Below are 27957 nucleotides of genomic sequence, written 5' to 3'. Positions count from 1 at the left end.
GCTGAGGGCAGTGATCCCCTTGCCTGGGGCTGGCAGTCCTGATTCGGGCCAGGACAACAGTCCTTCCATGGATTCCCCAGCAGGTGAGATGCCAAGCCGAGCCGTGCGTGCCCATGGTGCACGTGCACGTGTGTGTGTATATGTGTGTGCACGTCCAACACTGCACGCTGCCCACAATGCTTGCCATGCAGGATCTGCCCCTGTGGTTGAGGCTTAAAGGAGACACCCACAGGAAGCGATATTGCAAAGTCATCCCAAGTCACTATTAAAAATAACCCTCCACTTACAACACAGGAAGGATTTCCCCTTTCCAACGCCCTGCCTCAAAACTGGCGCCGTTTCTACTTTGCAGGCCACTTCAGAGTGGCCCGTGGATGGCTCACTGGGACCTGCAGACGAACAACACTTCCGCGGGCTGCAAGCCCGGCAGCCAGAGGAAAGGTTAGTCTGGCGTCATGCTCTCCTATTCCACCCAATCTCCATGCCCCTGTTCACCTACCATCTCCCAGCAGAACTGTGGCTAGACAAATCTCTGTGAGCAACAATTATGAGATTTCTGAGGAGGGGGTCACTATTTAAAGGACGGAGGAGGTGCCCTGTACAGTTTGATTTTGGCAGCACTGAGATACCGTGGTATCACCCATATTCCTCATCGGGTTAGCGTTGCAGGTGTCCTGCCCCTGTATATGACCTACACCCCCTCCCATCCCACCTGCCTGGCCATCTATTCCTGCACCTGCCCCCCGCCCCCGCAGTGACACTGATCTTCTTGCTGCTCCTTAATGACTCGGGCGTATGTCTGCCACAAGCCCTTTGCACTGGCTGTTCCTCAGATATAAAATTGCTCCCTCCCCTCCTTCAGGTCTTTCTCCAACACGCTTCCCAGCGAGGCCTTCCCCAGTACGATATCCAAGCTGAAACCCCAACCCACATTCTTTCTTCTCCTGTCCTACTTGAGTTTTTCTCTATATTTTATTGAGTTCATTGTCTCTCTCCCCCCAGAACTAGAATGCAAGGTCCCCGGGGCCAGGCTTTATTCTGGTTTGTTCTCTACTGGAAGCCCAGAGCCTAGACGCTTCCTGGCACAGAGTGTGTGATCAATAAGTATCCGTTAAGTAAACAAACGCAGGGTTGCTGCGGGGAAGGCTGGAACCCATGGCCTCACACACAGGTGCTTCTCCTCCAGTACCTGGGAGCAAAGAGAAGGCGTCCTCCCATTTGCCATCACCTGACCTAGGACATCCACGGCTAAGGATATTGATGTGCCAGAAGTATCATCTGACTCCCAGAGTTCCTCATCTCTTGGTGCTGGGGGGAGGGGTGGGGGTTAGCAGGCATTGGCTGTGGGCATTGGAACCCTGGGCTGGGAAGAGACACTCCTCGGCCCCCCTTTGGGCCCCTGTGCCTGCTCCAGCATCCTGACATCTAGCTACGAGCCTCAGCAGGACCTACCTGGCCAGGAGCCTCCCCCAACCCCAACCCCGCCTCTAGTTGGGATGTGTATACCGGTATACCTCGGTTTTATTGTGCTTTGCTTTCTTACACCTCGCAGATAACGCTTTTTTTTCTAAAGATTTTATTTATTTATTTGTCAGAGAGAGAAGGAGCACAAGCGGGGGGGGGGGGGCAGCAGGCAGAGGGAGGAGACTCCCCACTGAGCAAGGAGCCCGATGTGGGGCTCTGGGATCGTGACCTGAGCCCAAGGCAGACGCTTAACTGACTGAGCCTCCCAAGTGTTCCATGGATAATGCATGTTTTACAAACTGAAGGTTTGTGGCAACTGTGCATCAAGTAAGCCTATCAGCGGCATTGCCCAAGAGCATTTGCTGACTTCGTGTCTCTGTGTCACAATTTGGTAATTATTGCAATTATTTCAAACAACTTCATTATGATTATATTTGTTACAGTGGATGCTCTGATCAGGGATGACCAATCTCTGAAAGCCCAGATGACGATTAGCATTTTTTAGCAATGAAGTATTTTTAAATGAAGGTACGTGCATTGTTTTTTGTTTTTTTTTTTTTTAGACATAATGCTATTTCACACTTAAGAGACTACAGTATAGTATAAACATAACTTTTATATGCCCTGGGAAGCCAAAACATTCACTGACTCCCTTTACTGGGATATTCGCCTTATGGCTGTGGTCCGTAATGGAGGCTACAGCGTCCCTGAGGTGTGCCTGCACGCAGACGAGGTCCGGGTAACACACAGCCCCATTTTCTCATCTCCCAGCTCCCAAAGAGCTGGCGGAAGGAGATCGAACTAGTAGTGAAAGCCGCACTTTCCGCGCTCATCTATCCCCTGAGGCAGAGGCAACCCCAGGAGCGTTTTCACAAAGGTGAAGAGGACAGATCAGGAAGGACATCCAAACAAGAGATGGGGGGACCCCCCATACCCAAGGGATGCAGGCTTCCTGGGGGGGCAGGGAGCAGGGGGACGTGCTGTGCTATCTGGGGGCTCTGCCGGGAGTCTGTTGGTCTGACCTGCCTGCACACACTCACATCTGCTGAGGGTATTCACACGAAACCAGCAGCTTGGCCTCTGCCCTCCCCAGGCTTGCAGCCCCCTCAGCCTCCTCAGACCCCCTCAGGGCTATAGTGCTGGGCACCCAGCAACCCTAGGGTGGTTTATTAAGGTGGAAATTAAGGCAGGTTTGGGGTGCAAATCGTAGCCTCTCAGCTGAGACTTAAAGGTGATTCCTTCTGGGTGGAAGGTGAGAATTGCATGCTTGGAAGGCCTAGAAAAGTCCAGACTTTCTGCGAGGGCTCTGAGGCGGGCTCTCCTGGGCTGGGCCTGACCCTGCAGGGCTGAGCCCCCAGGGCCCATTCCCTGATGCTGCCTCAACCCACCCGGTGGCCATTGGCCACAGACCCCACACCCCTGGCCTCGACTGGGGCTCACAGTACTGGGGTGGGCCAGGCAGAGCAGGGCAGGGCCGATGGCTAATGGCAGTCACTGTAATAATTACCAGAAGCCGGGCAGGAGGAGGAAGAAGGGCTGTAGGGCAGCTGAGGCTTCCCCACACCTCTACTCTTGCAACCACCCCAAGGGGGAGGCGTGACTGACCCTCTTACAGATGAGGCGGGGAGGCTGTTAAGTGGGCCCAGCGGGATCCAGACTGCACAAACCCAAGGGCAGAGGCCTTTCTCCCACTCACCACCTCCTTCCTCACCCGGGCACAGAGCCGAACCCTGAGCTCGGCAGGAGCGACAGACAGCACAACAGAGGCGGGCCGGGTCCTGGGCCCCCCAGGGGGGGCTTGTTCAGTGCTCAGTCAGCACTTCCTGGTGGGGGAGCCACCTGGTGGCAAGAGAGCCCTACGCAGTGCCTCTAGAGGACAGGCAATGGGCTCAGCCCCGGGGTCACGAAGGCTTTGAGAAAGGACGCCACCCCTGAGCTCAGCTGTACGGGATGGCCAAGAAAGGGGACGGTGGTCTAAGCAGAGCCACCACTGAGCAAAGGCCTGGGGGCTGGATGGCGCTTTCGAACACTGCGGGTCCTCTGCTATCATTAGAGCTTCCCCGGAACCCAAAGCAGGCAGGGGTTTGAGACGGGGCCAGGAGGGTGCTGGATTCAAACAGACCAAGGGCTGGTAGGTCATGTTGATTTCCGTGGACTTGAGCCCTTCCCTGAGAGGAAAGCAGCCAGCTCCAGGTTTGGGGGCCAGGCCTGGTGAGGGCCTTGCCACGCTGGAGGGCAGGAGGGGCATGGGGCTGAGTGAGAAAGGGCTGCCAGTCTCTAGGGGAGGCAGGAAGGGCAGCAAAGCGGAGGGGCTGGGAGAAGTCCCGAGGGGCCAGAGAAAAGTCTGGGAGGACAGGGGTAGGGCCAGAGAAGAGGGCGTTTGAACCCGAGGTTTCCGAGGCCCCAGCGAGGCCTGGGGGAGAAGGGAGGTGGGGGTGGGGAGGCTCAGCCCTGGGGCCCTGGGAAGGGAGCTCTTCCTCCCTGTGGGTAGGAGGTGGGCAGGGCCTGGGAGATAGAAGCTTCCAGGAATGCTCTAATTCCCAAGTCAAAGCATCCCAGGCCAAATGACCTCCCAGAAAGACCTGCCCGGCTTCTGGCGAGAACCGAGATGATCATGGGACCTGGGTGGGTTCTTTGCATCCCAGAGTCTCAGTTTCCCCGACCACTTCATGGGTGTGCCAGGCAGGCCGTCCCCAACTCCTGGTCTCTTCCCACTGAGCTGGGTGAAATCCCCACACGCCAGCCACAGGCAGGACCCCACAGAGTGGCAGAACCCCCACCCCACCCACAGGTCCTCCCCTGCTTCCAGGCCCCTCTGACCTCCCAAAGTGACTTACCCGAGGCCAAGAGGAGGTGGAGGCAGTCAGGACTAGAAGCTCCGGGGGCGGGTTCCACAACCTTGTGGGGGCTGCTAGACCATGCCCTGGGAGAGAGGAACAACAGGTCACTTAGGGTGCGTACACCCCCGGCCCAGAGCCCACTGCCTTTCTGGTTGCTTCTGTGTGCCTATTGGGGGGACCACAGCTTTTGTGAGCCCCACACGGAGTACAGGAAAGCCCTGGCTCCTGGGCCCAGTCCAGCCACAGAGCATAGGGACCTGCTGCCCCGGGAGGGAGGAAAGCCCGCCGCAGTACTGATGAGAGAGGTCTCCCGGGGAGACCCAGGCCTCCCCGTGGGTGAGGGCACCAGCTATCATATGCTGGAGCAAAAGCCACGCCAGGCCGGTGGCCTCTCGCCTCTGCAGTCTGCACACCCAGGGCTTGGGCGGTGGCATCACTGAGTCACCGTCGTCTGTCCCAACGCTCTGACCCACAGGGTCACCATATAGTCCCCGGGATTGTGAACACCACGACCTGGCACAGGACGGGCTCACAGGGGCTCCTGCAGCCAAGCTCCCACCCCTGCACGCAGAAACGGCCAGAAGGCATCACCAACCTCAAGCCCACGGCTCACAGTCATACGGTCGGTCACCATGAGAAGAGAAGACCACACGTCGGGTGCCCCGACCACTCCCCCACCCCACCTTCAACCGTCACGCCGCCAGTTTCGGGCACATTCCACACACCCTGCCTGCATGGCTGGCGGATGGCTGACCTCCTTTACCCCTTTCTGTGAGCGGGCTGCACCCTGTACGTGGTGTGTAGTTAAAACATTCTCAGGGGTACCGTCCCTAGGCTGCCGGGCGCTGTGCTAAGGGCTTTCTGTGCATTTATTCGCACTAGCCAATTCAATCCTCCCATCAACCTTATGTGGTAGGCATAATGACTAACCCTGGTTTCCAGGTGGGGAAACTGAGGCTTAGGAAAGCTAACTACTCACACAACGGCATGTGTTTTCCAAGTGGCAGAGCCAGAAGGGAGCCCAGATCACACCCCGGGGTACCCGCCTTCCCCTCTGGCTGGCTCCTCCTCAACCCCCAGCCCCCCATCATGCGTCTCTTCACCCGAGACCCCGTTTTTCTTCCTAAACACACTTCCCAGCTACTGCCTCCTAATGCGGGTTATCTCCTGCAATGATCACGGTTTATACACACTCACTGGAGTGGTCCTGAGGACGGGAGCCAAGAAGCTCATTCACCCCAGAAAATATGGCCCCCGGACTGTATCTCCTCCAACTGACTCTGAGCTCTGGGAGGGCGGGGGAGGGGGGGGCACAGTCTCTGCTCCTGTGCGGCTGGTACGCAACGGCACTCACTAAGTAATCAATGGTGGACAAATGAAGGCCCCCAAAGGCATCGCACGGACGTTCCCGGAAGCAGAGTGCACTTGGCTCCAGAATTAAAATTCTATCCCGTTTCACCAATATGGAACTTCTATGACAATTACATTATTTAAACTCACTGCTGGGATCTAAGACCTCGAAAGAAAAGCCGTATATCTTCCCACCAGAAATTCTCACTGGAAGGTCACTGAGCTTTTAGACAGCACTGTACACACACACACACACACACGTGTGTCTACAGACACACATATATATGTATATACGGATATTTAAGATATTTTATGTATATATTTTATTTCATTATATAATGTATATTTTTAAAAAATAGACTTTTTTAAGATTTTATTTATTCATTTAAGAGAGAGAGAGAGAGAGACAGAGCACAAGCAGGGGGAGAGGCAGAGGGAGAGGGAGAAGCAGGCTCCCTACTGAGCAGGGAGCCCGATGTGGGGCTCGATGCCAGGACCTGGAGATCGTGACCCGAGCTGAAGGCAGATGCCCAACCATCTGAGCCACCCAGGTGCCCCTAGACTTTATTTTGAGAGCAGTTTAATACTCACAGCACACTTGAGCAACCTTCCCCATGATCAACCAAAGACAGTGGCACATTTATTACAGTTGCTGAACCTACATCGACACACATCATCACACCAAATCCATAGTTTGCATTAAGGCTCACTCTTGGTGGTGTACCTTCTGTGCGTCTGGACAAGTGTATGATGATGTATGTCCACCGTGACAGTATCATACAGAGAAGTTTTACTGCCCTAAAAGTCCTCTGCACTCCCCTTGTCCCATATTTTTTAAAGGCACTTTAAGTCCATGATCTTAGCTAAGCCATCTCGCAGCTCCGTAAGCCCTCCTTTGACACTCAGGGAAATCAGGCCCAGATAGGGTCAAGGGCCCTCCCCAAGGTCACCTTTGCAAAACCCAATAACAGAGCCAGCAGCAGAATGTGCTAGACGCCCGTGTCCAGTGGTAATTTTATCATCCTATCCTTTTAACAGTCCTGGCAGAGAAAGCCCATCCTAACCCCCAGTTTACAGAGAGGCAAACATACTTGGGGACACTTGCCATGGTCAGACATGGCTAAGTGGGATGCCAAAAAATGCAAATTCCTCAACCCATGCCTGCTCTCTCCATCAATCACAGGAGCTTCCAGGAGGCTGGGGGAATGCAGTGAGCAAGCACCCCCCTTGGGTCAGGGGGGCTCTGACCCAGAGCAGGTGCTCCCCCATTCCTCTCAGGGAGACCCTCCCCTCCAGGACCCACTCAGCCACCACACTGCATGATTCATGCCGCTGGACCGCGCTTGGGTGAAGGTCAGTTGGCTGCCCACTACAAAGGCCCTACCACTTCCAGCCTCCCGGGGGCAGCCCTCAACAATCAACGTGTTCAGCGACCAGCTCAGGGCCCTGAGTGCCAGGTGAGAACGTTTCCAGTCCACACAGACACCTTCCTCCACAGCTCTTCCTGTCCCACTGAGACACACACCAGCTCGTATGGGGCAAGTACTGGGTGGTAGGAGAGCAGACCTGGTGTGCCCCTGTCGCCAAGTGGCCCTGTGACTTGGACACGCCCTGTCATCTCTGTCATTCTCTTCCCCCATCCTTGACAAAGCCTGCGGGCTGCATCCCCTCCGAGACGGGGCCGGCTCTGCCATCAGGCTTCCTCGCCGAAGGAGGGTCCATCATTCCAGAGGCCTTGGAGGCTCTGGCTCCCCAGCTGCTTGGGGACACTCCATTAACTCAAATTGCACATTTCCTCCTGGCTCTATCGCTGAGCCACAGGGGCTCCCCAGCCACTAGCCTTTCTGTGACAGATAAAGATTACAGTCATTGCTCAAGACTGAATCAAGCAGCAGAAGTCATTATGCAGAAATAATTATGTTGAGTTATGTCTGGTGGCTCCTGATTTCTGTCTAGCAATTGTCTTGCAAATGGTCTGCCTCCTTCCTCTCCAGAAGAGCTAACGGCGGAGGCCTGGTGATTCAAACAGACATACGGGGCGCAACCCCACTGCTCCAAACCCCTGCCGGTGGGGAGAGGGCATCAGCACCCTACGGGAAGGTTCTCTGTGAGGCTCTTTTGCTAAGCACTTGGGAGAGACGAGACAAGGAAGACAAAAGCCCCGGAAGGGGCTCACTCACAGCTCAGCGACATGCACCCCTGTACTGGACCCTCCTTCAAAGCTTGCTTCACACATCACTTGCTCCATGGGGCCCTTCCTGACACTCCAACTTCCCCAGCCCCTTGCTCATGTCGGGCATAAGATACCCCTTTCTCTTAGGTTTGGGGTCTCTGGGGAGTGACTTGGGCAATGACCAGGTCTGACCTAGTCTTGTGCTAGCACAAAGCAGGGCCTCAGGAGAACAGGGAGGACAGCAGACAGGGCTGTGTGGCCAGACTGCCGAGGCTCAAATCCTCGCTCTACTACTGCCTGGCTGTGTGGCTCTGACCCATTGTTCAACTTCTCTCCGCCTTAGTGTCTAGGTATGTAAAATGGACACGATAACTGTCCTACCTAGTGCATCAAGTTCTTGTAAAAACTATATGAGCTAATGCACAAAAAGGTGCTTGGCACACAGGAAGAGCTCAGTGAATGTCAACAATGACTGAAAGAGCAGAAAAAACATGCTTATAAGAATCTAAGACAGTAGAAAGGCACAAACTACCAAACCTTACTCAAGAAAAATAGCCAATCTGAAATAAAGAAGGAGGCGGTCTGAAATGCCTATAACAAGGCAACAGATAGAATTAGCAAGCAAAATATTACTCATACACAAAAAGGCCCAGACCCAGGTGGCTTCACTGCTGAATTCTACAAACATCTGAAGAATCAATACCAATTTTCATAAATTCTTCCCAAAAAAATGGAAGAGAAGGGAACACTTCCCAACTTGTCTTAAGGCCAGTACTACCCTGATATCAAAACCAGAGAGACTTCAGAGAGAATATATAGACTAGTGTCATTATAATGGACACGGACGCAAAAACAAACAAACAAAAAATCAACAAAGTACTAGCATACCAAATCCAGCAACATAAAGAATAGAAAGAATTACACACCATGACCAAGTGGGATTTATCTCAGGAATGCAAGGTTGGTTTACCATCCGAAAATCCATTCATGTAGGATATCATATCAATAAAAATAAAAAGCAAAAATCACATGCTTATCTCAACTGAGGCAGAAAAAGTACTTGACAAAATCCAACACTTTCATAAAAAAAAAAAAACACTAAATAATCTAGGAGTAGAAGGGAATTTTTTCAACCTGACAAAGCTAACATCCTACTTAATGGTGAAAGACTAGATGCTTTCTACCTCAGATGAGGAATGAGACAGGATGCCTGCTCTCACCACTTCTATTCAACAACATACTAGAGGTTCTAACCAGGCCAATAAGGCAAGAAAAAGAAGTACAGGATTAGAAAAGAAGAAGTAAACTGATCTCTATTTGCAGATAACATTATCTTATACATAGAAAATTCTAAAGATTCCACTAAAAAAAAAAAAAACTAACAGTTCAGCAAGGTTGTGAGATATAAGACCAATATACAAAGATCAACTGTATCTCTATATACTTGCAATGAAAAATCCAAAAATGAAATTGAGAAAACAATTCCATTAGCAATAGCATCAAAAAGAATAGAATAGGAATGGATTTCACAGAAGAAGTGCAAAACTTATACTTTGAAAACTTATAAACTATTGTTGGAAAAAAAATCTAAATAATTGGGAAACTATCCCATGTTCATGAATCAGAAGACTTAACGTTATTAAGAAGGCAATACACCCCAAATTAATCTACAGATTCAATACGTTCCCCTATCAAATCCCAGCTTACTTCTTTGCAGGAATTGACAAGATTCTAAATTTTATATGGAATTGCAAGGACCCAGGACAGCCAGAACAAATCCCGCAGAAGCAGAACAATATAGGACTCACATGCCTCAATTTCAAAACTTACTACAAAAGCAATAATAATCAAGACAGCATGGTATTGGCCCAAGGACAGATATACAGATCAATGAAATAGAATTGAGAACCCATAATTAAACCCACACATCTTTGGTCAACTGATTTCGAGCAAGTGTGCCAAGACTAGCAGATGGGGAAAGAATATCTTGTAGACAAAGGGTGCTGGGACGACTTGCATAGGCACATGCAAAAGAATGAAGCTGGACCCTCACCTCACATCATATAAAAAATTAACTCAAAATGGATCAGAGAACTACATGTAAGAGCTAAAACTATAAAACTCTTAGAAAAAAAAAAACATAAATCTTCATAACCTTGGATTTGGCAAAGGATTCTTAGATATGACACCAGAAGCCCAAATAACCAGATAAGATAAATAAATTGGAATTCATCAAAATGTAAGACTTGCGCTTCAAGAGGACACAGACAAGAAAATGAAAAGACAACCCACAAAATGGGTGAAAATATTTGCAAATCATATAACTGACAAAGGACTTGTATCCAGAATATATAAAGAACTCTTACAACTCAATAGAAAGACTTATAACCCAATTGAAGTATGGGCAAAGGATGTGAATAGACATTCCTCTAAGAAGACATACAAAGATCAATAAAACACATGAAAAGATGCTCAACATCATTAGTTATTAGAGAGAAACAAATCAAAAGCACGTTGAGATACCACTTCACACCCACTAAGATTTCTAGAATCGAAAAATCAGATCAATACAAGCGTTGACAAGGATTTGAAAAAATCAGAACCCTCATACATTGCTGTTGGGAATTTAATGGTGCAGCTGCTTTGGAGAACAGTCTGGCAGTTCCTCAAATGATTAAACATATATATAGTTACCCTGTAACCCAGAAACTTGGCTCCTGGGTAGATACCCAAGAGATGTGAAAACACGTGGCCACACAAAGACTCGTACACAATGTTCACAGCAGCATTGTCCATAATAACCAAAAGGTGGAAACAACTCAAATGTCCATCAACAGATGAATGAGAACAAAACGTGGTGTATTCATACGGTGGAATGTTAATTAGCCCTAAAAAGAAAGGAAATACTGACATATAACATAGAAGAACCTGGAAAAGATCATACTAAGTGAAGAAACCAGACACAGAGGGATAAATATGACATGATCCCATTATATAAAATGTCCAGAATAAGAAATCTACAGAGACAGTAACCGGGGGATGGGAAGATAGAAGGTGACAGCTAAAGGGTATGGGGTTTCCTTTCAGGGTGATGGTAATATTTTAGAATTGACTGTAGGGATGGCTGCACATACGTGTAAGTGTACTAAAACCCACTGCATTGTGTACTTTATTTTATTTTTATTTATTTATTTACTTTAAAGATTTTATTTATTTGTGCATCCTGTACTTTTATGGGTGAATTATATGGCATGTGAGTTAGGTCTCAACAAAGCTGTTGAAAAAAAAAAAAGGGACTCTTAAGTCAAGGTCTTTGGACAGAAGGGCAAAGAGCAGGCTCACAGGAGCAAGGAGGCAAAGTGCAGGGCTTCCCACCAGAGCCTGGTGGCCTCGAATCTCGGGACATGACCCCTAGGAACGTGCTGCAGACCTGCCCCGGGGAGCCCCCCACCACAGACACAGTATGCACTCCACACACATGCTGTCCGTGTGCTCAACATGTGTGTTAGGTGCAAGGACAACAGCCCCACTTTTGAGGAGCCCACAGCCAGTGGGGTATGCTCAGGTGGGTGCCAGACGTCCAGGGTGGGCCCACAGACACAAGCTCACTGGATCTCTCTGCAGTCAAGGGAGTGATCCAATGCACAGCAGGGAGCGAGGTGGGAGCGGGGGGCAGTCCCTCAGGATACACACTCAGAGAGGGAGGTGCCACTGAACACTCCACCCAGCTCCTGAAATGGCCCAGGCAGTCCCCCCCGCCCCCCCGTCCCTGCCCCAGGGCACTGTGGGCGCCACCTAAGGAGTTACAGTTCTGGGGGCCTTTCTGGGGTCAGTTCCTGGACCCAGGCATGGAGGGACACAGTGCCCACTGTCCTTGCTGGCCAGTCCTGAGGAAAACAGCTAGAAAAGCATCTTCCTTCCACGCCCAATGAGCCTCCTCACACCCAGACACAGACTTCCCGCCCCGCCTGGGATCTGCAGAAAACCGAACGGCCTCTCCTGCTGGCTCACACCAGGGGCGGATGTGTGCTCAAGAGCTGACAAATTATTTTAATATATCCTGAAATCTAACTTAATTAGAGAGCAAAGTCCCCGAGGGAGGAAAATATAGTGGGGTCTGAAGTCCAGATGGATGGGTTTTGGATTATGACTATGTCGGAGCTGACTGCAGTTTTAGGAATGACTAATTCCACCGCAGTCCCCAGGTATTAGGGCAGCTGCTTACTGAATACTTTCATGCAGACATTTCCCACAACAGCCACTCGGGAGAGGCATTTTCCTCCACTGCTCAGTTCAAGAACCGAGAGGGGCTGCGTGCCCTCCAGAGGGTAAGACCACCCAGGCCGCAAGTCTCACAGAGGGGAGCAGGGCTGGAAAGGATGCCCAGTGGGACAATGAAGGAAATCCTGAGCCTGGCACAGCCACGCACGTGGCCTGGCACCAGCTCCCTGGCCGATGGCACCCCAACTTCCAGCGAGTGTGCCCACTGTTTGATGGTAGCCCCCACGGCCGTTCCAGGGGTTTGCGATCTTGTCACAAAACCAAAGGAATCCACCTCGGACCGCTCTGAAAAACTTCCGAGTATTTACCAAAGACGACCACACACGCCCCATACACTAGGAACTCAACTTCTTGCTCTGTTCCCAACAGCAAGACTGGCACGTGTCCACCGAAAAACAGGATTTGTAACGGCCCCGGCTGGAAACTCCCCAAGTCCATCTGCAATAGACTGGTGAATGAACTGGTGTGTTCATACGACGGAAGACCACAAGCCATCAGAATGAACCTCAGTGACACAACAAAGACGCATCTCCAGACAGAGCACTGCGTGAAGCGGCCAGACACAAAATACTTCATGCTGTATGATTCCATTTACAAAAAGAATAAGCGCAGGCACAATGAGCGCGTGGTGATGGAAATCAAGACCGGCTACGCTTGGTGGGGGTGATGATTAGAAAGTCGTGGGGGGGCTTCTGGGTGCAGGTTACACAGCCGTCTTCTCTTGCGAAAATGTGCACTTTAAGGCACACAAGTTAAACTTCAGCGAAAAGCCAAGCAGAAAGCGAAGTACCCACAGTCATCCCTGCATCTGTCCCTGGTCCACCCTGGGCAGGACCGGTGGCTTCCCAGCATTCCCCTACCCGGCTGAGGCCATAGCCCAGGGGTGTCTTCCGGTGGGAAGAGAGCAGGCCAGTTCAGCCCTGACCTCCCCAAGGCTGGCTAACCTCTCCGCACCCCAACTTCCTCACCTGAGCATGGCTGTCACATCTGTCGGGGGAGGCTCCCCGGGATGTGAATTTTCACGAAGTAAGGGCCCTGTGTAACCGGCACCCAGCCTGCAGCTCCCCGCATCAGCCATCCGCTTGCTAGACTGATTTATGAGGAGCTACTCTGCGCCAGGCACTGGGGATTCCTGAGTATTGTCAAGCACCCTGCCTTCAAAGGGCTGACCTTCCAGTAACAAGACATACACGGGGGGGGGGGGGGGAGGAAAAATGAGTGAAAGGGTCAAAAGATAAAAAAAAAAAATTAACACACACAGATTGCACTTGAATACCCATAAAGTACTGCCATGGCTGTCATGGTGGGAGGAAGGGAAATCGCTCAGACTACCACCTCGGATTGTAAGGGAAGTATCTCCCCTCTTTACAGTAAATAATAATTTATGCCACCTGTCAGCGAGCACCAGCAATAAGGAGCGTCTCAGAACCAAGCCTCAGAGGCCAGGAGTTGTGTGTGATCATTTGCAAAGACAGAGCTTCTCAGAGATCTGGAAGGAAAAGGGGGACCGGCAAAGTGAAGGGCTGGGGTAGCTCTCGGGGACGCTCCTGCTAGGACAAACTCCCAGGGTCACATTTCCAGCCTAGGGGAGTTCAGCAGCCAGACATGCTCTTTCTTCGAAGAGCCTCTGTCTTCCTTTCCCCCCACCAATGACGGGTCCCTCTCCAGTTTGTCCAGCGCACAGGGGAACTGGTCAACACCCCCCACTCCTCCTGTCTCCACCCAGACCTTTAGCGCAGGTTCTAAGACTTGCCCCCCCCACTCCCCCACCCCTAGCCCCGCGAGCACAACAGAAAAAGGAACCAGGGAAATGGCATTTGGATGGTGTGCCCCCCGCCCCCCAGCATCGATTTCCTCTTATAATAATCCTCAGTGTCTCTTAAGGGTCCACACTGCCTGCATTCCCAACTCGCTGGCCCCAAAGGGCGCTCCCTCACTTTCCCCCCACAGACGGGGCTCTCTCCCATTGCGCTCTGTCCCGACACCATGAATGACTGGAGACCCTCATCAGCCACGGCAGGTGGGCCTTCAGACAGCACACGGGCTCGGAGAACAAGGGGAGCACAGGGTGGAGGTCCCTGAGGCAGCAGTGTCCCCACCCAGTCCACCCTGGACTCCTCAGTGTTGCCAAATATTAAATTCCTTGTTTGCTTTAACCGTTGCAAACGGTTTTGGAGACCGTTTTCTCCATCGCTTTCAAAAGAGTCCGAACTGATGCAAGATGCCTTATATTCTTCAGAAGGTAAACACGACTGCATCTCTTCCTCCAGGCTTCAATGTTCTGCTGAAGGACCTTTAAGTGTTGAAATGTCTTCATCTTCCTGCTCTCATTTACAAAAAATATTCCCAAAAATGTCTTCCAAGGAAAATTAGTTTGGGGTGTTGCGCCTCACGGGATGTAAAAGGTAAGAGATGGTCTGCGGTCACGTAAATGTGCAAATTACTCCCTGCCACAAAGTTAAATTTGGTTTCTTTATTGCAGGACTTCTCAGACCCTTTAACGTATGACTGGTTTGTTTGTTTGTTTTTAAAGATTTTATTTATTTATTTGTCAGAGAGAGAGAGAGAAAGAGCACAAGCAAGGGGAATAGCAGGCAGGGAGAAGCAGGCTCCCCGCTGAGCAAGGAGCCCCGACTCGGGACTCGATCCCAAGACCCTGGGATCACGACCCAAGTCGAAGGCAGACGCTTAACCGACTAAGCCACCCAGGCATCCCTGACCGGTTTATTTTACTTCAATCTTTGCGACTAAGATTTATGTGCTCAATTTTTAAGGGGGTGTAACGGCATGCCTGACTCCCTGCCGTGTGTTTGGCTGTGGAAATCTTATTTTCATGGAGTAACTACAGGACAAAATGACATGAAATACACGGTTTCTATTTGGGGGCCCATTCCGCCCACAGACACGTCGCTGTCTGCTGTGTATCCACCGGAGAACAAGCCTCGCGTGTCTCAAGGCCTGGGCTGCAGGGACCCGGGCCAGCAGCCAGGCGTCCCTCCACCCTGCAGAGCCACCTCGTGTGCCCTGTACAGGGACCTCTGTCTGTGATTTCACTTGGAGGGAAAAGGTTCAGCTGCAAAGAAGAAGAACAAAGAAAAAGAAGAGAGAAGCCGCGTGTGTGGTCCAGCCCCTTCACTCTGCAGCTGAGCAAGAAGGGTCTCGCCCGAGAGCAGAGAGCCAGGGACGAGCCGGCCCAAACTCCGGCAGGGACACAGGCACTTGGGTTTGCTGGGCACATGCAGATTCCAGGTGCCCCATGGGCCGGGCCACAGGCCTCTCCCTGAAACGTCCTGAGAGTTTTTTTAATCATGATGTCGGAGGAGAGCAAAGGTTTGGGCCAGACCGTCAAGACTGCCCTTTCCCGTGAAAGCCCGTGGTGCAGGACAGACAGGAATTCCACAGAGGGCGAATGGCAGCCACGGGTCCACGCGCATGAGCCCAGCCGGGGCGGGCACAGCAGTCAGTCCCACTTCAGGCACGAGGCCCAGGGTCTTGCCTGGAGCCACAGGGCCAGGAAGAGGAGGGGAGCGTGGACTCCGGACTCCAGCTCAGGGAAGCGGGCTGAGGCAATGCCACGGCCAGAGGAGGCTACTTGGTGTCCGACCGGTGTTGCCCACTCAAGGCGGCTGCTCCTTCCAGGGAGGAGTCTGGTCCCAGACTTGAGGTGGGAGCTCCCTCTGGCCAGCTGGCCTGACACTCTGCCAGGCATTCCTCCATGCACTCACCCCGCGGCCACGCGGGCGCAGAGGGCTCACAGCCCCCGTGCGTGGCTCATACCCCATGTTGCAGGTGCTGTGGGCTGAGGGGAAGAGGGCGTGTCATTCTAAGCAGGATGCCCCAAGGAAGGTGTCACCAGGTGACAGGCGGCGAAGCCTTGCAGCGTGGGTACGCCCTGGCCCCCCGCTCTCTAGATGCAGGCCCGCTGGGGGGAGGGGGCGTGAGGGGCACCCTTACTGTGCCTGCCATCCCAAAGACCCCTCCTCTCCTAACCACGGTGGTGGCCAGGTGGCAGAGGACAGGAGACCTACTCCCTGACAGGCTGTCCCTGGGCCCGCCTGGATGCCTCTGGGACAGCAGGTACTCAGAGCACCGGGAGCGCTGGAGTGGAGGGGTACCAAGCACCCCTTCCCGTGCACGGGGCCCAAAGAGTGTCAGATTTGGACTCTGATGTACTGCCGTGTGGCCCTAGGCAAGTCACCTCTCCTTCTGGGGCTGCTTCCTGCTCTTGAGCGCCTGGAAGTAGCTTCGAGGACCACGGGAAGCAATGAAGGGATGCTCTTCCAGCCCCGACACCTAACCCTGGAGTCTAAATGCAGCGTTTAAAGCTCTACCTCAGGACCTCTGGGCGCACCCACACCTCGTCCCACACTCTTGGGGTCACCGCCCCCCACCACAGACGGGGAAACCAAGGCTCAGAAAACAGGAAGCCACTTTCTCAAGGCCACACAGCCAGGCAGTACTGCGCCCACTGAGACTAGCTGGCCTGTAGGCCACGCTTCCCCCACTGGCCACAGGGACGCCAGGGACCTAACTCTGCCCTCAGGGAGCAAGGAAAGAGGCACAGTGAAGTATATAAGGGTAATTAAGCAGTGAAAGCAGACGGCAGTACAAAGGGGAGGCCTGAGGTGGGGTCTGTGCAAAGGCGGGAAGGATGGGTGGACAGAGCGGCTCTGGGCCAGGCTGCCCACAGGGCAGTCCCCCCAGGCCAGGCTCCAGGTGCCGGCCTCTCAACCCCACTGAAGCCCCTGGTGGTCCCATGCCGCCCCCAACCCCGGTGGTTCAGCACTGAAGGCCCTGGTCCCACCAAGTGTGGCAGGTTAAAGATGCCAACAATTCTGAGACTCCCTCCCATGAAGCCTCCCTCCCTGCTCCCCACCGTCCCCAGGGCCCTGAGGGTCTGTGGGGCCTGCCCATAACCCATCTGCTGGGGCTCCCCACCCCCCTGGATGGAAGGCTCAGAGGGCAGGGTCTTGCTCCCACGTCGCCCAGCAATCCCCCTGCATGGCACTTGGGGTGTGGGGGGCTCTCGATCAATGTTTAACGAATGACTCAGGGAGCCGGCAGCTCAGAGAAGAGATGTGAGGTGGAGCTGCAGAGGAACGACAGCGCCGGATCATGGAGGGCTTGCAACACTGGGCTTCACGTCGATTTTGGCAACAGGGTGCCATGGTGGGCTCTTGGGCATGGGCTTGGAGGAAGATGGGCTTGGTGGGCTGGACAGGAAGGCTGGTGTCGGGGGCCGTGGGGGTAAGCAACCTGGGCACAAGCACTGGTGCAAATGTGACATTTTCAAGGGCGACTGTGGCCACACACAGCCTGGACTCTTAAAGACCCCCAGGCCAGCTAGTACTCAGGGGCGGGGGGCACACTTCCTAAAGCAGTCGACCAGCAGAGAAAGCACCCCCACAGACAGAAAGGAAAGTGCCCAGAAGGGGGCAGATTTGGCTCTCCTGAAATGCAGCCTGCAACCAAGGGCCAGGAAACAGGCGCCCAGAGCTGTGGAGATTAAGGCCAGTTCTCCTGCTAAAGCCACTTAGCAGCCGACACAGCATGCCGAGCTCGGCCACTGTATCTATGATGAAGGAATAAGTCATCTGAAAACACAAATAAATTATTCATTCCCCAGAAATGAGCAGCCCCTCGGTTCCTGCAACAGCCACCACACCACAAACACCCCAAAGGCTCAGCGAATCCTATTAGTGACACTGCTCTGCGGAGCAGACACCGGATTCCACCATCACCCCATGTAGACAGCTCTTGCCCGAGACCTGCCCACACGGCTTTCCATTCTGCAGCCACGAGTGACATCAGCCCAGCATCAAATGGAAAATCACAGCCCAGCCCGGCCTGGCTTGGGAGACGTGGGGCTTTCTGTGCAGAGCACGTCTGCACTGAAGGACCGGTCTTTTACCCACCGCCTCCTGACCCTGACTGCTCCCCCCAGGGGCCAAGTCACCGTCCGGCCCAGGGACACAAGCCTGGAGTTGGCCTGCCAGCTAGCATGCAGATTTCTGGGCCCGGACACCTCCAGGGTTCAGCCTGGGGGTGGGGGGACACTGCATTTCCCAGCTGGGGCCACCAGGAGGAACCACCTGGATCGATCACAGCACAGCTGGCCTCACACCACTAGGCAGTCCTGGGTCAGGTTCTCGCCTCCTGGCGCCCCAGGTGCCCTGATGGGTTTTCGGGGGATGGCAAGAGAGGACATTTGCAAAGTACTTTCATGTACTGGTGCTCAGCGGAGGTCACTCGCAGCTGGGTCTTTGCATAGCCTCACACCTCCAATTTTAGATCTTTGATTCCCGTCTGCTCAGCTCGGGTCACAGTTAGGAAGGAGAGCCTGGGAGGTTTTTCTGAGTGCCAAGCTCTGTGCTTGCCTAGAACACCCCCCGAGTGCCCAGAGAACCCCCCTCCCTTCAGACCCCAGCTCTTGGCCCCTCCTACTGGGAGGTCCCCAAACTCCGGGTGGGCGCTCACTTCTACAGCGCTGCGCTTTGCTGGGATTTGCTGACCTGCATCCAGAGCCCCACAAGCAAAGGGACAGTAGGACTGAGGTCTTACCCCTGGGGCCCAGCACACCGCCGGGCCCAGAGCCGCAGGGTCAGCGTGGGCAATGAAAACTAACCACTTTCTCTTTGCGGAGTTAGTTGTCTCATGTGATGTGAGCAGAGGGGCTTCGTCCCTCTGTCCCTGCCCCTCCATGACAGGTCTGTGCAAGAACAACCCTTGTTGTGAGGGGTTTCCAGCCCCTCCCCGGCTCCTTGGGGGAAGAAGTGGCTTTCTGACCTGACTGAAGAAATGAATGACCTTCCAGCCTGAGGGCCCCCACCTCTTCCACGCTGCGCCCCCCCCGCCCCCCAGGGTGGAGATCAGTAGCTGCTCCACTGTCTGTGTATGAAAGGAAGATTTGTTTTTAAGAGTAAGGGCAAGTAACAGGAAGCTGATTCTGGCCAGAGAGCAAGCTTGCCCGTCCACAACTACCTGCAAAAAGGAGTGCACGTGTATGTGGGCACGTTCACACATAGACAGACAGACAGACAGACACACACACACACACACACACACACACAATTTAGTGGTTCTCAACTGTGGGTGATTTTGCCCCCCTGGAGCTTTTGGAAGTGTCTGCATTTTTGGTTATTACAACTGGGGCATGGGGATCACCCCCTGGCATCTAGTAGGTGGAGGCCAAGGATGCCCCTGAACCTCCTCCAGGGAACAGGAGCCCTCCCCAGCGCAACAAAGAATGATGCAGCCAGACCCTCAGCAGTACAGAGGGCGAGAGCCCCTGACGCAGATACATCCCCCGTGTTTTTGTTTGCCCCTCATCTGGTGACAGAATCTTGCCCTGAGCGAGGACTTCTCTGACGGAAGCACGCCCCTCCTTCCCAAATAAAGGACCAACGGTCCTGCAGGACGCAGAGCCAGCCCACGCGCCCACTGCTTGAGAACGTCTTGCACAAGCAAGCCCACACTCCCCACCCTTCTCTTCAACAGGGAGGGGCTCTGGGAAGCTGAGTTTCAATGCTTGAGGACTCGCGTTGATTGTGCAGGGGCCCGCTGTGTGGCTGGGCGGGAACAGGAAGATGTGCAGTCTTTGCGGCTGGCTTGTGGACACCACACTCAGCGGTGACAGCAGGCACATGCACCTGACACCCCTCCCACGCGGGCCAGGGTGTGCGGCCCAGGGCCTCCGCTCTATGACATGGGTTAGGAAGCCCGGCCCTTACTGCAGGACTTGGCATGTGGCCATTTCCTTCTGAGCCCTATTTTTTTTTTTTAAGATTTTATGTATTTATTTGAGAGAGAGAGAGAAAGAAAGATCGAGCAAGAGCAGGGAGGGGCAGAGGGAGAGGGAGAAGCAGGCTCCCTGCTGAGCAGGGAGCCCGATGCGAGGCTCGATCCCAGGACCCTGAGATCCTGACCTGAGCCGAAGGCAGACGCTTAACCGACTTAGCCACCTAGACAAACCTCCTCCCTTTTATTTTTTAAGATCACACAAGATGGGGTCTTTTCTGCACACCAAAGTCTCAAACGTTCCATCAGAGAGCTCTACGGACGTGAGGTTTTGGTGGCACAGGGAACCTGGGCAGGGAGTTTATACAAAAAGTGTCAACCCCCACCCAGTTCTTCAGCGCAAAGGGAGGCTAACAAACGCAGTCCCTTACGTAGAGGCTGCTTGGAGGCAACAGGCTTGAGCTATGGAAGGTAGAAGGGCCCACGGTGACCACCTGGCTGAATACAGACAGGCCCATCAGGTGACCCACCTCAAAATACCCACAGGCCCTGAGGCGCCTGGCTGGCTCAGTCAGTTGAGCGTCAGACTCTTGATTTCGGCTCAGGTCATGATCCAGGGCTGTGAGATCGAGCCCCACATCCGGCTCTGCGCTGGGCGTGGAGTCTGCTTACGGATTCTCTCTCTCCCTCTGCCTCTGCCCCCCCCCAAAAAAATCCATAGGCCCTAACTGACCCATGGGCTACTTACAACCAGAAACAGTTACCAATAAAGGGAGAATTCCAGACTTTGCCATACCACCTCATTTTCCCCCTTTAAAAACAGGCCCCAGGGCGCCTGGGTGGCTCAGATGGTTAAGCGTCTGCCTTCGGCTCAGGTCATGATCCCAGGGTCCTGGGATCGAGTCCCGCATCGGGCTCCCTGCTCCTTGGGAGCCTGCTTCTCCCTCTGCCTCTCTCTCTCTCTCTCTCTGTCTCTCATGAATAAATAAATAAAATCTTAAAAAAAAAAATAAAAACAGGCCCCACCCACTGCCTCACTGGCAGAAGGCCTCTCCTCGGGGGTCCTGCCCGCGCTCCCCGGCGCTGTATTCAGTAGACTTCTAGCTCCTTTGTTCTGCCTCAGGTGAACGCTTCCAATCGGCTTCCACCCGCTCGTCCCCCCACATTTGGGGGCCCTCATCTGATCGGGAGAGACACCCCATTCAGACACCACAGCTTAGTCCTGCATGATGTGGAGTCGACACCCAGTGTCAAACCACGAGGGGGACGGAACAATCCGCTCCACACCGCGTACATTACAGTCCAGAGAGAACGTCACACCTGCGTTGTCACTTAACCCTCCCGACCCGAAAGCCTGGGCCGGAGAAGGTGGGAGGCTGGCATTGGTCTCAGTGGGAAGGGAGATTCGAGGTCCCTGGGCAAGACTTCTCCCCGGGCTCAGCGGACAGGGGCTGTATTGTTGTTCAAAGCACCACCTTCAATCTTAAAGGAGCTGTAGGTGGCTTCTTGCTTGCGTCACGGGCCTATCTGGTTATTTCATAGTTGGATGCACCTCCCAGGTGGGCCCTATCAGCGGCACCAAGACGCCGCAGACAGACGGCAGCAGGCCCCCTGCTGGGAGATTCCGGGGCAATGTGACATGTGCCATGAGGAGGGTGAGTGCAGGATGCCGGCGGCCGTGGGCACTGAGAGGCCTACAGCCCTACCTAAGGATCTGGGAAGGCTTCTTAGAGGAGGTGACATCTAAAGAGAGACCTAAAGGATGAATAAGACTTAGCCATGCACACAGAGAGAGACAGAGAGAGGAAATGCAGAGGGGTGGGCTACAGGAAGCGGCTTTGCCAGGGACTTCCCAAGAAGCTCCCTCAGCCAGGCAGGGGCAACGCAGGCTCTCGGGGCCCAGGCACCCCACGGACAGACTACAGTCAGTGGGCAGCTGCGGTCAGGGCCCCTGGCTCCCGTGTGTGAGGCACCTGGGTGGATCACAGTCAGGGTGCCCGCAGGCTTGTTCCGGCACGGGTGGCCTGTCTGGAAAAAGCGTAGGGGCTGGGTGTACTCAAGACGCAAACAGCAAACACCCCTCCACCCCCGCCCCGCCCACAGCAGCACCCCTGCCCAGATCCTCTCTGGTTCTCACGGGCCACTGGGCCCACAAAGAGGGCAGGCTGAGACCCGGGGCTTTGCCACCACGCACCTGCCCACACACCTTCCTGCCAGGCCCAGAGCGAAGGAGCCCGGTGTCTCCAGACCTGAGCACTTCCTCACTGAGAGCTAGATCCTTCTTTGTAACTGCAAGTGTACCGTGGCCAAGGGGAGCAGCACCAGCAGCTTCCACGGGCCCCTTCGGCGTGTGGGGGCAGGGTCACAGTTAAAATTGTGCAGTCTGCAGGGATTACACTTCCCATCTGGACCTCCAGGTGGGCCCGGGGCAGGGAGTCCACCTTCCCTTACAAGAGATTTTGCCCAAAAGTTGGGTCCGCTCCTGATTGCAGCGCGGGGGCTGTGATGCAATCTGTCTGGACTGACGGGCAGGAGCTGCTGACTCCGGGGCGCGCGCCCACCTCCCACAGCTTTTCATGTTTTTCTCAAACCTGTACACTCGTGAATGAACGAATCTATACTTAAACCACAGGGCAAAACCTGCCTTTAACCCTGTTACATTTCAGCTCATCCTTTCCACCTCGCAGAGCTTCTGGTATTCCGTGGCCCCCTGGCTTTTAGCCACTGTGACGTAGGTACCACGTCATACGCAGTGGCGAGTGAAGATGCTGACACATCGCTCAGATGCTGAGCGTCCCACCGCTCAAGGCCTGCAGGGAGGGTCATGCTACCATCCCTGGGGCCTCTGGCCACCACTGCTCAGCCCCCACCACCAGAGCCTCCACTGTGCCCTGCTGAAGTCCGAGGGCAAAGTCACAGCCCCGCTGCCCAAGAAAGGAGCCCGGTTTGTGTGTCCTCACGGGTGGCCGCCCTCAGGCCCCCTCCCGGGGCCGCACCCCATCAGAGTAACCCCCACAACTAACACCTCGCCCATCTCCAGTTTTTCTAGAAACACACAGTGAAGGACATTTTGCAAACGGAAAGAAGGAGGTCGGACTTGGGGAAGCAGCAGGGTCGGACTTCAAATCCGGTCCCTGGAATTGCTGACTTGTGCAGGCGGACAGGCGCAGCCTGTGTGCTGGAGACTCGAACGTTCTCCCTGAGGCAGGGAGGGTGGGTAGGGAGGTCACATGGTGGCTCCAGGCTCACACCCCGCTCTCCCCTGACCTCCCCAGGTGGGCGCCAGGGGCGCAAGGCTTGCCTCCCGTGGAACAAGAGGCTGGACTGAATCACGTCCACGTCCAGAACCTTCTGTGATTTGCCGTCAAAATTTAAGTTTATAAATACTTGTTAATGACACGGGGAAATGGGCTATGGCACTAACTGGGAAGGTGGGATATGAAGGGGATTCGTGGTATGTGTCCCTTCACCGCCCTATCCGTAAATACCACTGACTAGAAGAAACGGCCCACCTGTTAGCTGTGATTTCTCTAAATTGCAGGACAAGGGGGTTCGATTTGCTTTCTTTTTTTCTGCATTTTTCACCTTCTTCACAGTGAGCACCGAACATATATAACCAGACCAAAAATACTTTGAAGGACACGCTTCTCCAGCACAGGTGCTAGCGGACCGCAGCCTCACCCCAGCCGCTGGGTCCTGGACCAGGCAGCGCCCTACTTTGGGAGCAGGGGGTAAAACACAGCTGCAACCAAACTTCCCCAGCCCTGAGCACCTTGGAAATGTTGATTATTCACACAAAGAAGTCCCACACCTCCCTTCAAAGCAGTCTTTAAAAAATAAAACAAAAAAAAACCCCCAAACATGTAATTATATCTTCCTGCACTTTGCTGTGGGTAAGGCAGGTGCAGAGCTGATACTGGAAAATGCCAGGGGATTCAGGCAGTTGCATCCATCCTCAGGATCCCATGATGTCACAAATCCCATAGAGAGCCCTGAAACCGAGCAAGTTACCCCAAAGAGCCAGCGTCATCCTGGCCTCCAGCATCCACGCTGACAGGAGGCCACAGGCCTGGAAATGACCACTTGGCTCAGTGAAGGCCTTCAGCCCCAAGTGAGGAGGAGGCTCCTCTCTAGCAGCCCCCTTCTCTGTAGTTGCTCAGACACCCTCTCCTCTGCGTGCCCCCCTACCCCCCGCTCAGAGGACAGCTTGCTGCGCCCAGGAGGACTTCGAATGTTCTTACGTGTGTATCCATTTACCTTCCACACCGGGCTGACAGGTCCTCAGGACAGAACTCCCTAATAACCACTTTTGCATTTCGGTGCCAAACCCAGCGCCAGGGCTGAATGGAAGGGAGAGAGGCGAGCAGGCCTGGTTCGTGTGTTAATGGTGAATAACTTGGCCCTGGCCCCACCTTGAAGTTGCTAATCTGCTGGATACTCTCCAAGTACAACGTTCAGGTAGGTGGAGGCATGATGTGAGCCAAGACAAAGGGAACCTTCCAGGAGGTGGGCTTCAATGTGGACCAGGAGAAGTAAAGTGCACAAGACAGGACGGGAAGGGGACATGCCCCCAGGGGGATCAGCAGTGGGGTCCAGCCCGGCCAGGCACTCGGGTGCCAGAGTCCAAACTCACCTGTGAGCAGTAGGGCAGTGACATTCTCAAGTCCTATCCATACACCTCTCCAGCTGAAGCGCTAAAGCAGTGGAAAAAACAGAATAAATCCCTAGTGCCCAGCAGGTCTGGACACACACGGTACCGTGCTTTAGCTGTGATTCAGCTCGGCCACCTCCCACCGGCCATCCACGGTGGACGGGTGCAGCCTCTGCTGTCCAGCTCACCCCATCTCTCCACGGTGCCTTCTAGAAAGACCAAGTGCAGAATGGCAGGGTGTTTGTTAAATAAGTAAGGCTTGGCCAGGAATGAAATATGGCCAAAGCCTGCAAAATTGGGCCACAAAAGATGATTTTAATAAAATGGAAGAACGTTTTCAATAAGTTATGTTAAACAGGTTACAATGCAGTATGTAAAAAATAGAGTCTCATTACAGCAAACTTTAATGAGACATGCATTTTCTGACATTCATGAGACTAGAAACTATAAGGCAGTGTGATCCGGGGCTACGCTGCCAGGCTAAGCAAGATTATTTCCAAAATTGCTCTCCCCGCCCCCCTGTGAGCCTGCCAGGCCCACTCCCACCTTGAGTCTGGCAATGGCTCCACCTGGACCATCTTCCCCCGCAGCAGTCCCCACATTTGGTCAAATAATCACCTCTTTTTTTCTTTTTAAGACTTTATTTATTTGAGGGCGCCTGGGTGGCTCAGATGGTTAAGCATCTGCCTTCGGCTCAGGTCACGATCCCAGGGTCCTGGGATCGAGTCCCGCATCGGGCTCCCTGCTCCTTGGGAGCCTGCTTCTCCCTCTGCCTCTCTCTCTCTCTCTCTCTCTGTCTCTCATGAATAAATAAATAAAAAAGTTTAAAAAAAAAAAAGACTTTATTTATTTGAGAGAGAGAGCATGAGAGAGGCAAGGGGCAGAGGGAGAGGGAGAGGGACAAGCAGAGTCCCCTCTGAGCATGGAGCCCAACTTGGGGTTTGATCCCACGACCCTGAGATCATGACCTGAGCCAAAACCAAGAGTCAGATGCTCAACTGACCACACCACCCAGGTGCCCCTCAAATATCACCTTCTTAATGAGGTCTGCCACCACTGATTTATCTCAGATTGCAAGCCCCTCTGTCCAAAGCCCCCACTCCCCATCACCCTGCTCAACTCCTTCCCAACATGATGGAATTTGCTCGATTATCATGTTGGTCCCCCACTAAATGCCTCGTCCTTGAGGTAGGAGCTTTGTTACTTTATGTTTCAGGAGTATCCTCGGAGCCTCAAACAGTGCCTGGCACATAGGAGGCATTCAACAGACACCTGTTGAATTCACATGTCTATCTTTTGTAGTAAGAAAAAAAAATAACAATAGCAAAATATTTAAATGTCAAAAAAAATTTAAATGTCGGGTTTTTTTTTTTTTCTTCTAGATCAGGCACATTTCCCCTTAATGCGAGACCTGGGTATTTTCACATGCCTTATCGGCATTAAGAATGGGATCTTTTTTGGTGAAGGCAAGTTCTTTAAGGTATAATTTACATATGCTAAAATTCATCCCTTTTAGGTACACAGTTGAGTGAGTTTTGACAAATGTACACAGTTGTATGACCCCCAACATAACATTTTCAGCACAAGAATGGGATCTTTGCAAATTATATATTAATAAGCAGTCATGGCTAATAGGAATATTTATCCTCTCTCCAACTACTCTCCTAATTATTTCACTAACTGATAGTTTTGCAACTGATTCTCCTTTTTCTCCCCAGATACAGAAGAAGGGCAGAAAGGAAGCCAACGTTTGCTGAGCACCTGGTACACGTAAGGCGCTGGCATGGAGACATCTTCCTGGGTCTCATTTTCTCCTGGAACCCTCCGAGGGGGGTGCTGTGTCCAGGGCGAAACCACAGTCGGAAAGTCAGCACCCTGCCCAAGATCATAGAGCTGTGAAGAGGACAACTGGGGGCTTCCATCCGTCAGGTAGATTCTGACTTCAGAACTCATGTTCGTCCCAGCAAACAACAACGGAGTCAGTGTCATAACCGTGAATGACGATGGGGTGGTTGCAACCTGTCAATCTGAGACAGCCTTGCCTTGAGTTTCCAGCACGCTATGAAATAGGGTGGCCGTCGATCCCATGCCCTCTGCCCAGTTTGCTCGTGTACTTCCTTCTTCACCCCGACACCTCTGACACACAGCTCCGGGGACGAGAAAAGCCCCCAAGACCCCAGCCCCAGGACGAGCGGCAGAATGCCCAGGCAGGAGAGGCTCCTTGTTGATACCATCCAGCCTGGTGAATTCTACAAACAAAGCGTCGCTGAATGAAAAAAAATAGGTCTTGAAACAGTACCTAAGGAATGATCTCATGTACAAAATTCCATCTATAGGACTATGTACCCGCAGGGGCGTCCTCCTGGGGGTAGGACAGGCACCAGAATGTTGTCTCTTAGCTGGGATTACGGGTAGGACTTCTCTACCCCCCGCCCCCCCCTCTTTGTTCTTGTAGGATTTTCTTCCCTAAAGACAGCTAACTAGGGAAGATCTACCCCCACCCCCACCCTCGCAAAGACCTCTGGGCCCAGATCCCTCCAGATCCTCCCAAAGACCCTCTAGGCCCAGATCTCCCAAAGACCACCCCTGTGTGGCCAGCGCATGGACACAGACACCTGCCTGTCTGCCCACCCTTCCATTCAACACTTCAAGGCAACCGGTTCTGGGTGATGAACTGACCACTCTGGTGGGTGTGGCGGAGTCAGGACGCCACCTCTATGCCATCGGGCAGAATGGTCTGCCCTCCTCCCCTTTGTCAGATCCTCCCTCTGTGGACACTCAACTCAGTTCCCAGGCCCTCCCAAGAGGCTCTTCCAAGAAGCCTTCTCAGATGCACAGAGTCCAAAACATTCTTTCCCTTTCCTCCCAACACCCACTTGCCTCAATACTCTGCTCCCGCCTCTACGTAAATTCCTGTCCCATGCATTGTCTTTGAATTAAATACCCGTGTCTGTGTCCCTGCGCACTCCTACGGGGCAGGTCTGGTTTGAAGCTGTACTTCACTCAGAGCCAGCACAGGCCTCCCGGCAGCTGTGCCCCAAAGCCTTGCTCAATTCAAACTGGGCCTCTGGTCTGGATGGGCGGCTCCCAGAGGGCAGGGCATCTGCATCCTGCACTGCATAAAACTGTGAGGAGCAACAGTTCCCCATGATGACTGTACAGACCGTGAGAACGGTCAGGTCAGGGGTCAACAGGCAACCCTGCAAGGCAGGGGCCACCCTCGTAATGCAGACAAACAAGGCCAGAGGGGAACACACGGGGTGAGGTGGGGGTGGTGCCTGTGTTGGAAGGCCACGATCGGTGATTTTTTTTTTTTTGTCCTATATCCCGCCAACTTTCTGATGTATGTTATGTACTGTATTACATAACTTTTCTAATTAAAGGAAGAGTTTTATGCAGTCCAGCATCTCCTGGGCTCTGGTGTTCTGCCCCAGTGACCTCAAGGACGTGGCCCAGTGAGT

The 27957-nt window shown here is 53.3% G+C and overlaps 1 protein-coding gene and 1 long non-coding RNA gene across 3 annotated transcripts in view; one reads left to right on the top strand and one right to left on the bottom strand.

Annotated features, from left to right (window-relative positions):
• The window catches only part of HPCAL1 (hippocalcin like 1), a 108368-nt gene that overhangs the window by 21025 nt on the left and 59386 nt on the right, over positions 1-27957 (bottom strand). The window contains exon 2 of the mRNA XM_025867735.2: positions 4302-4387. The gene's annotated coding sequence lies outside the window, so the exon portion shown is untranslated. The remainder of the gene's footprint in view (positions 1-4301; positions 4388-27957) is intronic.
• LOC112820766 (uncharacterized) lies at positions 289-27894 on the top strand. Of its 2 annotated transcripts, XR_012379624.1 has the most exons (6): positions 289-441; positions 1908-1992; positions 6838-7111; positions 14379-14513; positions 24178-24303; positions 26215-27894. It is a non-coding gene; the product is annotated as an uncharacterized lncRNA (long non-coding RNA). The 2 variants fall into 2 exon arrangements; XR_003207247.2 differs by lacking the exon at positions 1908-1992.

This window comes from Callorhinus ursinus, unplaced genomic scaffold (assembly GCF_003265705.2).
Source record: "Callorhinus ursinus isolate GAN/ISIS: 27379988/994484 unplaced genomic scaffold, GSC_fseal_2.0 scaffold10, whole genome shotgun sequence".
Lineage (NCBI taxonomy): Eukaryota > Metazoa > Chordata > Mammalia > Carnivora > Otariidae > Callorhinus > Callorhinus ursinus.
The sequence above is the reverse complement of the archived record's forward strand: the minus strand, read 5'-3'. Positions and strand labels throughout refer to the sequence as shown.